Raw genomic sequence first — 14,772 nt, 5'->3', positions numbered from 1 at the left:
TGGGATCTGTCTATTGGGGAAATAGAAACCCCCCAGGTCCTATTTGACCATTTGAGTGGTCGGACAATGGACATGCAGCGAGTACTGGTGGAATATACCGACTCGTGGTGAATTTAATTTCCTGGTTTGAAGCACTTTTCTTTCCTGGTTGTAAGCAATCGACTAGATGGTGAATTCACCCCAGCAGCCACTAGAGATGGGGCGGGGCGCTGCCACGTTGGAGGCCCCGTGCTTAGTGCTTATCATGCCTCAAACATCCGCGTTTCCACGAGGGTCCACCTCAGTCCAAGTGACGCCAAAGTGGTCATCTGTCCGCATTGTGAGGGTCCGCACTGACACCTATAACGACGTTTGCGTACAGCCCAAAATGTGTGACCATGCAGACTTTACACATCGCGTGCTCCACAGAATAAAATGGATGCATACTTGGAGAGACTTTGTGCAAAAAGATACAGCGTACCTACATTTATATAATTGATCAATGAAAGAATAACCAAATGAACTCAAACTCAATTGTGCAAAAGCTTTCAAGAGTTGGAGATGCCTTGTAGGCAGGCTTAATCTTCTTCTGGACACACATATGTGGAAGGCCGAACCCTAGGTTGTAGTCTGATTGGAGAGCGTGCGCGGGACTGGTAGTCTTTCCACAGCCGTCCACGGACGCTGAACACGGAGAGTATGTAGGAGCCTTTAACTGAGCGTTAGCAGGCCCGGCGGTGCTGCGGCTCCCTGCTGGGTCCACAGCTCCCTAATCCCAGGCCTGGGTCACAAAGCCCAAATTGGATTGCCGGGGTTGCATATTGTATCGTAGCATACAGCCAAATGGCTAGGTAGCGATACAGTTGATTCATTTATTCACTTAATCCACAGAATGCTGGGTAGTGATGTTGAGAAGGGGTAGCTAAAGTTATTCTGGGTTACGTCGTCAAACAGCCCACTGGAGCAGATTGTAAGAAGGATAAATTGCAACTATTTTTTTTTCCAATATTACATATGCCGAAAAAATACACCATTGAAAAATAGTGAATAAATTGTAGACGTTTGATAACATATCAAAGTGTTTTAGCATGTATTATTCCTCTAAGAATGAGCCATAAAGATGAATGTGTGTGAGGTCACAGGTCTTTCTGTGTGTGCTCTTATTGGTTAGATGTCTGTTGCGTACAGATAGTTGAACCGTACGCTCCACTGGTGGAATCTCGGAATCTTGCCCGGGCATTCCATGGCACAAATTCAAAAAAAGAAAAAAAAAAACACACAAAGGCACACAAATACGAACAAACATGGCACACAAACAGACACACACCAAACACACCCAACACACACACACATCAAAGACACGCACACCTGCTCTAAAAAAGAAAAAGCAGAGCAAAGTTTCCTGTGTGTGTTGAAAAACAGGCGGTCAGACTGGAGTAGTCCACACTCAGACAAAGAAGCCCACCTGAAGAGCTCAGTGGAACTAAAGAGCCCATCACAATCACAGAACCAGATTTGGTTCCCTTTACTGCTGCAGCGACCCCACCTCGACACTCAACCTCATCTTAAGGGACCTTCAATTGACCAGGTCCCTTGACATGAATCATCTCTCCTTCAAGAGAGCATGGCAGCGGAACATGAAGTTACAACGTAGACCAAACAAAGCGTATGACACAGCAATAGTACAGGTATTACTACACTTGAAATTGAACAATGAAGCTGTTGCCCATCGCTAAGACAAGATAAGGTTCTCAGACGCAGAGTCTCTGTTCGCACTAATGCCGGGCGTGACTGAACGTGAGGAGTCCATCAACGGTTTTCAACAACGTGCAAAGTCTTGTGTTGCTGCACCCTGGACAGTTTGCATCATCAAGACCAATCGAAGCCTTCCCTCCTTTCACCCACTTCACTGCGTCATTCGTCCATTCCGAGAAATGTTTAATCTACAGCAGAGCAACTCCAGAGATCATCAGCGTCGATGGCTCTTTACCATTACTCCATGACCTCATGCTACTTCCCTTTTTCCACAGACCGGAACTATGTACAAATCAGGAACCAAGACAATTGACTTATTTGAGGTTCACTGATTCATAAGTGAAGTGAGTAATGTCACCCGTGACTTGTTACACTATCTTACGTAAACCATAAGCCATGCATACATGACATTGTACACAAGAAACCATCCGACCCCAGAAGCATCCTCACACACCCGTTGAACCTCACAAACCCTGTATGAAATCTGGATAGCTTGAAGCAATTTACATTTGGCTGAAATGCAAGGAGAAAAAAGTCCTACTTTCTCAATGGAAACCGGCACAATTCAATTCCTCCTTCTCCTCCAACCTTCATCCCCCTTTTCCTTCCCTCCTTCCCTCCCTCCCTCCATTCATCCATTGCTCCGTCCCTCTATCTCTCCACTGTCCTGAGGCGAGTGGGGCAGTGGAGCATTTCCACCGCCTTGGCCAGGAGAACTTCCAAGCCGTCATGGACCTTCACACACACCCACAAACACACACACACACACCCACACACACACACACACACACACACACACACACACACACACACACACACACACACACACACACACACACACACACACACACACACACACACACACACACACAGACACACACACACACACACACGCACACGCACACACACAAATGGACATTGTTCCACTGGATTTCTAGATGCACACAGATGTGAAACTGACAAGCCCGGAAATATGCAAGCCATGTTCCTAAATGACGTAGAGACATAGACAGAAAATTTGAAAAGTTGAACAGAGGAAGGGAATGCTGATGTCAAAGGATTCCCCCACGGCCTCTGAGGCCTTCATGCAAAAATAGAGAGTAAATGGATCCTGTGTACACCACTGAGGTGACCCTTATATAGTCTTTCCTTTTGCTATCTAATTCGAATATTCCATTTTAAATACATGTGTGTGTGTGTGTGTGTGTGTGTGTGTGTGTGTGTGTGTGTGTGTGTGTGTGTGTGTGTGTGTGTGTGTGTGTGTGTGTGTGTGTGTGTGTGTGTGTGTGTGTGTGTGTGTGTGTGTGTGTGTGTGTGTGTGTGTGTGTGTGTGTGTGTGTGTGTCGTTGTGCGTAGTTGCATAAAACTGAATGCGTGCCTTCATTGGTGTGTGTGACCCATATCCTCCTCTGCAAGGCTCTGTTTGGCATTAGCCAGGCTCGTGTTGTTCAGCTCCATTTCCACAGTGGAAGCGGGTTCCTGGACAGGAGCTTTGGGAGTGGAAGTTCCCCCTCATGGAGATACAGAGCAGTGAGGAGATGGGGGGGCTGGGAAAGAACGAGCAAGGGAAGAACTGAGTGGGAAGCATGGTGGAAAGAGAAGGGGGTGTTAATCAAATCCGTTGAGGGAGGGAAATGCAGAGTGCGAACAGGAAGAAAAGAGTAAGAAGAGAGAAATGATGGGGAGACATGGTTTATGAGGACAAGAGCTCAGCCGTCCCCTTCTGTTGAACTTTGCCTCATCAGACGATAAGAGGAGCTCATCTGCTTCACACTCTGCTGTATTGTGCTATACAGTGCAATATTTTGCTACTCTATACCATGCTATATTATGTTTACCATGTCTCACACACAAAACATTTGAATTCTGATGGCAGACGACCTCAAATCTGGGGTAAAGGGAGTTTTCCCATTGTATCCCTGCTTGGCAAACACATTCTCCCCAGCACTGGTCAACTAAACTCCCGTAGCCAGTGGTAGGACAAGTTACACCATCCTGTCCAGACACCAACGTCCATAGACGTTTTCAAAATCAAACCTGTGTATTAGACTAGCCACTGTAGGAACTTGTTCAAATAGTTTTCTGAATCCTCCCTCTGGCACTCGCACTAAGTTTATCTACGGAGGAATAAACCCCTAACAAACTGGGAGACCCTGCATAACTCTCTCTAGCTAAAGTGTGGATAAAGAGTTGTCACATTTCTGGATCCGAGATTATGCTATGCAAAACTAGCAAAGTATTATTGACCACAATTATTTTTTTTGCAAAGCAGAGTAGCAATTCTGGTCTCGTCTCTAGAGAATAAGAAGCATTATTTTATTATTTTGAATTCCTACCGTGTACCGTCATTTCTTCTCGACCAGCACCGCTCAGTTATAAAATTAACATCTTAGTCATTTGCTGGCAACAACACTGGGCCTCAAGTGTAGTTGTTTATCTCTCTCTCACACACACACATACACACACACACACACACACACGCACACACAAACACAAACACACGCACACACGCACACACACACACCTACACACACACACACACACACACACACACACACAGCTTTCCAAACATTACACAACATCACTGACCAAACATTTAGATAGCCGAGGCATCTCTCTGTAGGAGAGTGAGTCAGTTGAATCACATCCGGTGAGTAGGTCCATTATCAGCCTGCATCGAGGGATGGGGAGGACCTGTGTTCTCTGACAGAACACATTTAAATCGCTCCGACGGGCACTGCTTTACAAAACAGGCTCTAGTTTTACTCAATCCCACTCACCAGATTTACTGGAATTAATCTAGTTGTATTGTATGCAAGCAGTTCATTTAAAATGATTTGTCAAATCGTGGCAAGCTGGAGCATTGGCAACTATTGCAATACAGAAGATAATGGATGCAGGACAGAAGCAGTTGTGATGTGTTGGCACAACTCACCCACATCTCACACATATTATGCACACATGATGTACACACCTACCAGTCAGGTTGAGAAGCCCATTCGAATCTTGACTGTCAGATGTATCCAACAGAAGCAATGTGGAGTTCAGGGTAATTGTCTAATGTGAAGCATTGTTTTCTAGAAACGCTTATTCATTTTTATTTATAATAATTTATTTCCTATGTCTCCTACATTTATCTGCCTACAGTGATATTAATTCCAAGTATTGATATCATATTCAGATATTTCTCTACCTCATAAAAGCACAGAATGCACGTATTAGAAAAAGAACAAGCCACTATATGAACTGCAGTCAATTGGACATCATAAAGATATCACAGGACTTATCCTGAGGGGGGGTTGGCTGTCGGGGGGGGGGGGGGGGGGCAGTAGGCCCACCTTACATATGCCCATATCCCCTTGTTGCAAAAATGACTTGACTAGTGATATCTATATCTATATAGATATAGATATAGATATAGATATACAGTTGTATAGATGTATATCTATATATAGATATAGACATAGATATGTGTGTGTGAACCACCCTCAAGTTCAAAGATCAAATTTGGGACGGCAGCCCTAGGCTTGGCAAAGTGCCAAGGCTCTTCTTGGGTAGAACACCAATATGCTTCAGCCTTGAGTGGGGGCGGGGAAACCCCATGTACCGTAGAGGCAAAGATGGAAAATAACCCGCCAGGAGTGACCCAACATAAAAATTGCTTGACTCATGTGCACTGAGAACCCAGCATTGAGTCATTTTAATAGTCCTGTCTTCGTCACGGTGTTGACGAGGACTACTCGTCAATTGAGCCCAATTATCAAGGCTGTCCCGCACCCAGGGCAGAAAAAACGGTCATGCCAGTGTCAATCCATTACATAAACATTTTTTAGCTAATCCTCCCACTCACGCACATCCAGTCAACGCTTTCAGCTTCAGGGAGTGTCTAAGGCTGCATACCTGCTCCACAGGTACACACAACGGCTTGCATCAGCACACAAACTTTTTTTATTCACTCTCCCTCTTGTCAAAAGGGAATCTCGTCGGTGCTCCTTTAGGGGCGTGTCCTCGATCGAGGACTTCTGGGAAGACAATAATGCCATCCGGGGGTGTGCAGGGATTCTCGCTATAGCAGTTGCCCACGCATCATGCAACATTTCCCAGTCCAAATGATTCCTATATCATTTATATTTATGCATTCTCTTGTTCGGATAATTGATGAGTGCTGGGTTTCGGTCGTGAGAATGAGACCCACGGTAAATGTCAGAATGTTGATGGGGTGAATCACAGGAGGGTCACAGCCGTCAAGAGAAGGTCAGGTGTCAGGGAACTCAAGTCACAATCAACTTCCAACAATATCTTTGAATGTCTCAGTCGCTGTTACGACTTCCAAACATCTGGGAACATGTCTTTAAATACATGTCATTGAGGATCAGGTGTAGGATCTCCCCCATGCGGCCTTCAGGGGGGCGATTTGGTTTGTTGGGGTTCCACCAACTGTGCCTTACAGTTGGGACTCCAACACCCTTAGACTGTAGATGTATATAAATGCTGTATAAAAGCTATCAATGCTATAAATTCTTCTGTGTGCATACATGCGCTTATCCATGCTCATCTAACACATTACCCAAACAAAAATAAACAACCAGGGACAGCAAAACTCAAGCTTGACCATTGACCCTCTGTACATGAACCACCTTACCAATCGTGTGGATGCATTATATGAGCAGTATCAACCTATCATGTTATTTGATCAATGCATTTCATTTAGACAATTACTTATTTTCTGACTCATATAGAGGTACCAGTTTTCTCATATTACTGCAGACCTTAAACCATCACATAAATAGTCACTCGGTCAATTCAGTTTATTGGCGAGTCATGTCATCCAACCTGAAGCAGTTGTTCACCTGCATGGGTCTGGCTTGCGACTTGTTCCTTCAGTACCTTCCTAAAGATGTGAAACACCAGAATACTAACTCCTCTCGGATACCAGATGGAGTTTGACTAATATTTTTGCTAGATTGTTTCAACCTATGACCTGAATATCTCAGGTGACCCTTAGGCAGCTTATTTTAGATACATCTGTTGTCTAATGAAGACCTCTGTGGGAAATAGGTTCCTTCTCCTGCTGTACTTTAGTAGATTTACATCAATTGCCTTCAAGATTTAGATGAGGACACACAACCACCAGAATTAGAATTGCATAATCTATTGATTTATTAATTAAGCGTCTTTTTTTGTTTTCATTACTATTTTGTTGTATTTAAAGTATTGTATTTTATTCACTGCTACTGGGCTGTTGTAACAAACTAATTTCTTCTCCAGGGATTAATAAAGTTGTTATCTATCTATCTAATGCGTGATAAGGACAGAAACCTATCCTAATATAAATTGTACAAGCTTCAATATATGCACACACCTATCCACCCACATGAACCACACACACAAAGGTACTCCTACAGCCTGAGGCACCGACAAGAAATGACAAGTTCCTCTATAATAGGTCTGAATGTGGCCAGGGACGGCTGGTATAAATGGGCTAACAGGGCTAAGCCCTCCCTACCTTTTACAGAAAAAATGAAAAAATATTATTAAAAACCTTAGAACATATTTTTTAGATTTTGGTAGAACCTAACAACAGCACCAAAAAGTGACAGAAAAACCCAGGATATATGATATAACTTGGGTTTTTTCCTGTGAATGGGCTAAATGTATCCAGCCCAAGCGGAGTAGCCTAAGCTTCCATTAAATTTTGATTGACAGGTATCGTGACACGCCTCCTTCATATGCTTCCCATTTGGGCTAAAGTCATTCAGCCCAAGCACAGTAGCGTAAGCGGCCATTTCATTGTGATTGGAAGGTTGTGATTGGAAGGTTGACACGCCCCCATCTGGGCTAATTTCATTTAGCCCAAGCACTGTAGCGTAAGCTTCCATTGACGTTTGATTGACAGGTTCCCTGACACGCCCCCTTCATATGCTTCCCATTTGGTCTAAATTAGTTTAGCCCAAAGGCTGACCTTGGACTTACATCATGACTTACAGCTAGCACAGTAGCTACAGTACAGTGACCTTCGACCAATCACAGCACAGTAGCGCAAGTGCAGTATGGCGTATGTGTAGTATGTGTTTTTAAACGTATCTATCATAATTTATTTATTTAAATAAATGAATAAACTTTAAATGTATCCATGAAATTTTATTTGTTTCTGTCACACAAATTAATTAAATGCTGACTCATCTATATAACATTTTATTATTACGCAGTGCATTACGGAACGCACTGCTTTTACGCCTCGTTTCCACATACGTATGTTTTTCGTATCCGTGCTTCCGTAAATTTACGGAAGGAGTCGCTAGTGTTTTACGTACGGACGTGAATTTATTTACGGACAAAAGATGGGGGAGCGTATGATAATGGCCGTTTTTAGGAGACTGGTACTTTGGAACATGAGGATCGACATATACAGAGATAAAAACAAAACCAACCAGGCTTTGAAAGAGATCGGTGAGGAGTTTGGCCTGCCAGGTACTTACATGTTTTGTGAAAAACATAAAAACGTTCATACGGTATCTCCGTAAAACAACGGCGAATGTTAAAAAAATTTGAACGTATATTACGGACATACCGGACAGAAATTTTACGGAGGGGAGGAGTCTCGGAGGAAAAACTGACATTACGGAGAATCACATAGGAATGAATGGACTTTCGGTCGGAGACGGTTGGATCGCATGCGAGAATGTACGTATGTGGAAACGAGGCGTTACTGTCAGGTCTGCGGTCAGAATATGGCCGGTAGTAGTGCATTTGTAAGCAGGTCAACAACGTTTCGTATCGAAACATTAAAAATGCATATGTCTAAATAAGCCAACATGACGTGACAAGTGTGCAGAGAAAGTGGACCCTCTCCCAGCTGCATTTCAGCAACAGGCAGTAACATTAAGGTTCTCTAAGGAATCGGAAATTATCAAATTTAGGGTTGCATACAACATTGCCAAAGAGGAGTTGCCATTCACCAAATTTAAATCCGAAATTATTCTCATGAAGAAAAATGGATTAAACGTCAACCCCACGTATAGCAATGAGATGGCATGTGCACAATTCATTGCGGTAATAGGAGACACCGAATACACACCAGAAGCGAAATGAGCTACCAAATCGCCGGAAGTCATTCACATTTTATGGGCAAGAGCGACCAAAGCGACCAAAGCGAACAACGCTACCAGCGGCCAAAGTTGAGCGACCAGAGCGTCCAAAAAAAGTTGAAAACTGTTGAACTTTATGCAAATTACTATGACGCGTTTCAGCGGCAAAACACTGACAGCCAATCGGAATGTAGACGCTCTTCGCTTGCGTGGATCCCAGGGAACACCGGCAGGCACTTTTGAATTGTACGTCATGAGCGACTTGAGCGACCACAGCGAACAGAAATATTCGCAGTGAAACTTTATGAGTGTGGACGTACAGTTAAAGCAAAAGACAGCTGCGGACGTCGGAAAAGCTACATACATGTCCTTCATGATTGACGGCGAACAAGACGTCTCTACCAAAGAGTGTGTGATCGTCTACAGCCGCATTTTGCGCAGAGGGAGACCGGTCAACATTTTAATTGTTTAATACTTTAAGCACAAAAAAAGTTATATTTTGCTTAATGGTTTAGTTCGAAATGTTCAATTTCAACTCGATGAAGCACTTCAAACAGTTTTTTTTTTTTATTATTTATAATTGTGCTTCAAATAAAGACACGCATTTCTCTACACCTTATTCTTGTTTAAAAATCATTCACATTATCTTAAAGTTATGAACAGAGATATAAAGGTGACCTCGTGGCGTCTTGAGCCCTGTGAAGTATTGATAAATGTAATGCATTCGTTAGCCCACCCACCCAAAATCACCACCAGCCGTCACTGAATGTGGCACAGCATTCATTCACCAACCACATTTACAACAAAAACATTGTAATGTGTTTTTGATCACCGCAAGGTGAACGCTGTCAATATTTGACGTATTTCATCACAGATCAGGGTCTCAACTAAACTAAACTAAAACGACTTGTGTGAGCATGTACGTGTGTATATGTGTGTATGTGTGAGTGGGTTTGTGTGTGTGGAGAAGCATTTAAAAATACTTCTAAATGATAACAGGGATAGCCCAAACAAGGGAACTTTCTGCTCTTGCCTTCAAAAATTAATATAATGCAGCTGCTCGTTTATGTACAGTATGTGTTCCTCATCTGTGGGCATGTGTGTTTGCGTGTGTGTGTGTGTGTGTGTGTGTGTGTGTGTGTGTGTGTGTGTGTGTGTGTGTGTGTGTGTGTGTGTGTGTGTGTGTGTGTGTGTGTGTGTGTGTGTGTGTGTGTGTGTGTGTGTGTGTGTGTGTGTGTGTGTGTGTGAGTGTGTCTTTTTCTCTCTCTGCTGTCTGTCTTTGAATGCACATTGTGGGAGCAAATAACCCCTTTAAGAAATAAAACAGCAAAGTAAAATTAGGTATAGAAAATATGATAAAAACCTTTGCAAACATGTTCTGCCCACACATACAAACACACAAACACACACCCAGATGTTTCTGATATTACAAATATTTGAGTCACTCATATATATATTGGCTGTAATAACAGATACCTGTGCAACAAAAGCCTAAAGCTACACGTGTGGGGGTGGCAAGATAGGTGGGAAGCGTTGGTGGTATAGTGGTGAGAATAGCTGCTTCCCAAGCAGTTGACCCGGATTCGATTCCCGGCCAATGCATTAAAGTTCAATATCAAATGTCGGGACATGAAAGATTGTTAATGGGATGTTTTACGGAACAAGAACAATGCAAGATAGGCGGATATTAAACCTCAAGAGTTATTAAACCTCAGCCAACCGTGCTTTAAGACCTGTCTGCCCTTAGGGTAATGTGTTATGTGTTCCAAGACATTCCCAAACATGTATTTGTCTGTGTGAACACAGACAAATACAAACATGCACAAATCCAAGAACATGGGGCCTGAAAACGTGATTTGAAAGTTGTCAAACTAATTTTGCCCTTTCTCCACTGGAATCAACGACAACTCAGTTGTTATCAAATGCTACAAAAAGTGCTTGATTTGTATTTCTTTGTACCTACACACTATTTGTCAGCAGCATTTTTCTGCTGCTTCAGAAAAAATACATTCACATGTTACATCCATGATTGATAGTTATAATGTCTTCTCCACATAGTGTGCAAAATGTACCTATCACTCGCGTACTCCTAGTGGGCCATAACTCTACCATTTAAAGTATGTCCTTGTCCTCGTTCTGAAACTTTTGGTATTTTAGAATGATGGATTTCAGTTCCAAAATCTAGTTCCTCATGCTCCTCTGTGCGTTCCCAATTCAACTCTAGCTGCAACATGAAGGTTATTTTTTCATATTATCATCAGACAGTCAATCGACAGGCCATTTTATGTCACTGGGGATTTGTATCACCAATTTAAACAATGAGTACATTGTTTGTAATCCATCTTAAATGCAGCAGCTATCTTTACAGGCCCTTGAGAATGGCTGCATGTTGAAACCTGCCTGCTGCAGATGCTGTCTGTGCAGACTATATGTATGAGGTGTGTATCGACTGTTTACGTGTGTGGGTATTGGCATCTATGCATGCATGCAAGTTTCTCAGGTGAGAATGCATGCTGTTGGTTTACACAGTTGTAGAAACACAATGGGCCCTATTTTAACGGTCTGAAACGCAAGTGAGAAGCGCCAAGCGCAAGTAACTTTGTGGGCGGTTCTACGGCGATGTCGCTAGTTAACATTGTGAGATTTAGAAAATCAATTACAATGAATCATGAGTGCAGTGCTGTTCACGTGGTGCTTGGTTGTACAGCCATCTCACAGAATCCCACAATAAGAAACATATGAGGGCCCAGAACAGAACCGAACCCAAGCCCCAGATCCACATCCGGGGTCATGGTCCTTGACTTCTCTGCACTCCTGTCTTTGGGCACTGGTGTGATAAGGCGCTGATGGCTTGTATTACGGCTCTCGGGCACTCCCGAGGGGAATCCCCCTGCCGCGGTTCAATGTGTTTGTGTGCGTCCCCACAGAGAGGGAAGAATGAGAGCCATTGAGCACCCTGCCACCGCGCCAGCAACCCGCACTCCCTGCCCGCCCCCCCCACCCCTTCCGTCCTCCCGCGCACTCTGACGTACAGTCGGAGCAGATTTTGTGACACCAAGATAAAAGCCTTCCTCTGTTTCTCTCTTTCTCTTCTTTCCTCTTTCCCCTGTGTCACCAGAGCACTGAGTGCCGGTGTCTTGGCCCAAGACATAGAGACCGCATTCAAACTGACACAATCACTTTTCACTTCTGCTTTGTGATAGCCAGAGTTCACTGTGTTCCAGCCTAGCGTAGTATACCATCCCACCCAGCGAGGAGTTTTAGCGGCAGAGGCTAGCACCCATGCTAGTATACTCCTGTTACTGTAGCAGCTCAGCAGGGGTCAGCTAGCAGGCAGACACTCGTAAAGCCTCTTCACGTCATAGCCCAAACTTCCCGCTGCTTTCCATCTTCCCCGACCACCATATCTGCTTCACATTGAGGGTGTTAAGGATTTAGGAGTTTGAAAACCAAATCCTACGGTTGTATTTCATTAACAGGTCCTTGAAAGAACAGAACACATTGCAAGGACTAGATTACATTTGTTTAAGAAGTAACAAGTGTGTGTGCTCCTCTGTGTGTGTGTGTGTGTGTGTGTGTGTGTGTGTGCGTGCGCGAGTGTGTGTGTTTGTGTGTGCTTGATTGTGTTTGTGTGTGTGTGTTTGTGTGTTTGTGTGCTTGTGTACGTGTTTCCGATGGCCGAACATGAACTAAGGTAATCACCCCTCACGTGTGCCTGATAAGTGGGTGGATGACCACGGTATCTAGTGCTAAAAAAAGAACCAGGGTTATAATCCCTAATCACTTCCGTGTCTGGTTGGAATATGAGAACAGGCTAATCTGGATTTCCTCCAGAGAGACCCTTCCGTCAACATAGCTGTGATGTCATGCCATTGGGGCCATTCCGCATGCTTCAACATCCTGGCGGTCAGGCGACGGGGGCTGACTCTGGGTGGTATAAACATTCAAAACGCTTCCCCTGGTAAAAATAAAGCAAATCATGTATCAAAAGCCGTCAATCCAAATATGAACCAAGGAATGCTAGAAATGTAGGGGACTTATGGCCAACACAGGTTTTTGTGTTTCGCGTGATACTGGTAATTTAAGGGAAATGCACAATAAAACAACGCAATGTGGGCAATTATCATCTGCCATCCACCTGTAAACTTTGGTATATTTATTTTCCGAAGTACGGTATGTCATACACACGTCGACTCGATGGTGCGTGTTGCGCGCCCACTCACATGGCAGCAGGCTTTCTGGGGCGACCGACCGAGGGATTCCCCTAGGCATCCCCTTCAGAGGTGCCGCACGGCCGTGTGTACGCACATTTCCTCGTTGCGCAAGTGGAACAAAAATAAAAAAGGTTGATTCCTATCAGTAGGATGAGGATCAGAATGTAAGGTTAGCCTGCATGTGAGTATTGTAATCATGTTTTTGATGCCAAATAATGTAGCCTATACATCATCATTACGCGGCTACATATGTTTCGCGTAGGATATAAAAAATACAATGTGTTATTATGAATCATTGAAGCCGTGACCATAACAAACCTGCTTTGTTGTAATTGAATAACAATTTTCGGTTATGCAGTCAAATGAATCATGTTTTCTTTATTTTCATGTTGTTCAGTGTAGACTACTGTCTGTATGGTGGAGCCTGTGTGTGTTCAACTGCTCACACATAGAAGTGGAGTTCAACTCTCTCCCCTAATATTCAAAAATAGAAACAAAACAACTTCAAACAGTAACAACTTATGCGATATGAGCGGTTGATGAGCCTGCTGAATATCAACCATTTGCTTTCTCGTTCGTTTCAATTCTCTATGCCAAATGAAAACGGGGACACGCTTTACGCTAAAAATACCTGTCTACGACTATATTTGGCTTGGCTAGATCACAATCACATCTCTAGAATAGTTGGGCCCGCCCCAGAATGAACGGGTCCTCTCTCTCACTCTCTCTGTCTCTCTCGCTCTCTCTCACTCCGCCTCTTCTCCCACTACTATATTTAGTACAGACGGTCTGCGTCATCACACTCTAGGTGCGTCAAGGCTTGGCCCCGCCTCCGAGACTTGGTCATTGGTCACACTTAGAACGTGGCCAACAAAATACGCGTCTCATGATTGGCTGTTTTTGGTTCACTTTCCTCAGTGGCTTCAGAGACCTGTTTAATTTTTAGCTTGCCGAGCACGCTTTGAGTTTGGCTTGTATTCACTCGACAACCCTTTTTGTGCATTCTCAATTTTGAAAAGCGACTCATTTTATATGGTTTGTGACTTAATCCTCATTTGGACAGAAAAATTTATATATTTGTAAACCATAAAATAGAATATTCAGACCCTTTGTAAAATATGAAAGCAATTATATCAGAGCATTCAAATTCAGATTCAATATGTTACATTTTGCTGTGAAATTGAATCAAGCTATAGTTAGGTTAAAGTTGTCTTAAAAACGTTTTTATAGACAGTGGAATGGAAGTGGGATAATACAACTCACACGTATGTTTTCAGAATTCATTAAAAGTTGTATTCCTAATTTCATCTACTTAATTAAGGATGGAATCGCCTATGAGTTAATCAGACTTAAGTCTAAGTTAGGGAGGTCATAACAGAATATGTACTTAGCTGGAGATTTTGTCCATAGCGACTTACAGTAAGTTCCTTAAACACTGAAGATTCAACCTAAAACAAGTCCCAGAATCATTCGAGCGCTGTGCGTTGGGCTCTGTCCTGGTCAATTTTTTTTATTTTTGTGAGCCCGCTGGCCTCTCAGTTCTCAGTAGCCTCTGTCCGGCAAACATAAGAGCCTCCGTGGCTACCATTCTCTCTCGCTCCGGCTAGTGTGTCTCTTACTGTACGGCGGTGAGGGAGGACCGCCGTGACGTCACCTCTCCCATGGCGTCACATTGACGTAGCGCATACCAACAGCAGTGCGAGGAGGCACCCTCTCATAAATGCTCTCTCCCTCAG

General features: G+C 43.5%; 1 non-coding gene across 1 annotated transcript; it reads left to right on the top strand.

The window, feature by feature from the left end:
- Positions 1-10,352: 10,352 nt before the first annotated feature.
- Positions 10,353-10,424, top strand: trnag-ccc (transfer RNA glycine (anticodon CCC)). Its single transcript has one exon. It is a non-coding gene; the product is annotated as a tRNA-Gly (tRNA).
- Positions 10,425-14,772: the final 4,348 nt, after the last annotated feature.

This window comes from Gadus chalcogrammus, chromosome 11 (genome assembly GCF_026213295.1).
Source record: "Gadus chalcogrammus isolate NIFS_2021 chromosome 11, NIFS_Gcha_1.0, whole genome shotgun sequence".
NCBI lineage: Eukaryota > Metazoa > Chordata > Actinopteri > Gadiformes > Gadidae > Gadus > Gadus chalcogrammus.
This window is presented reverse-complemented; position numbering and strand designations above follow the sequence as displayed.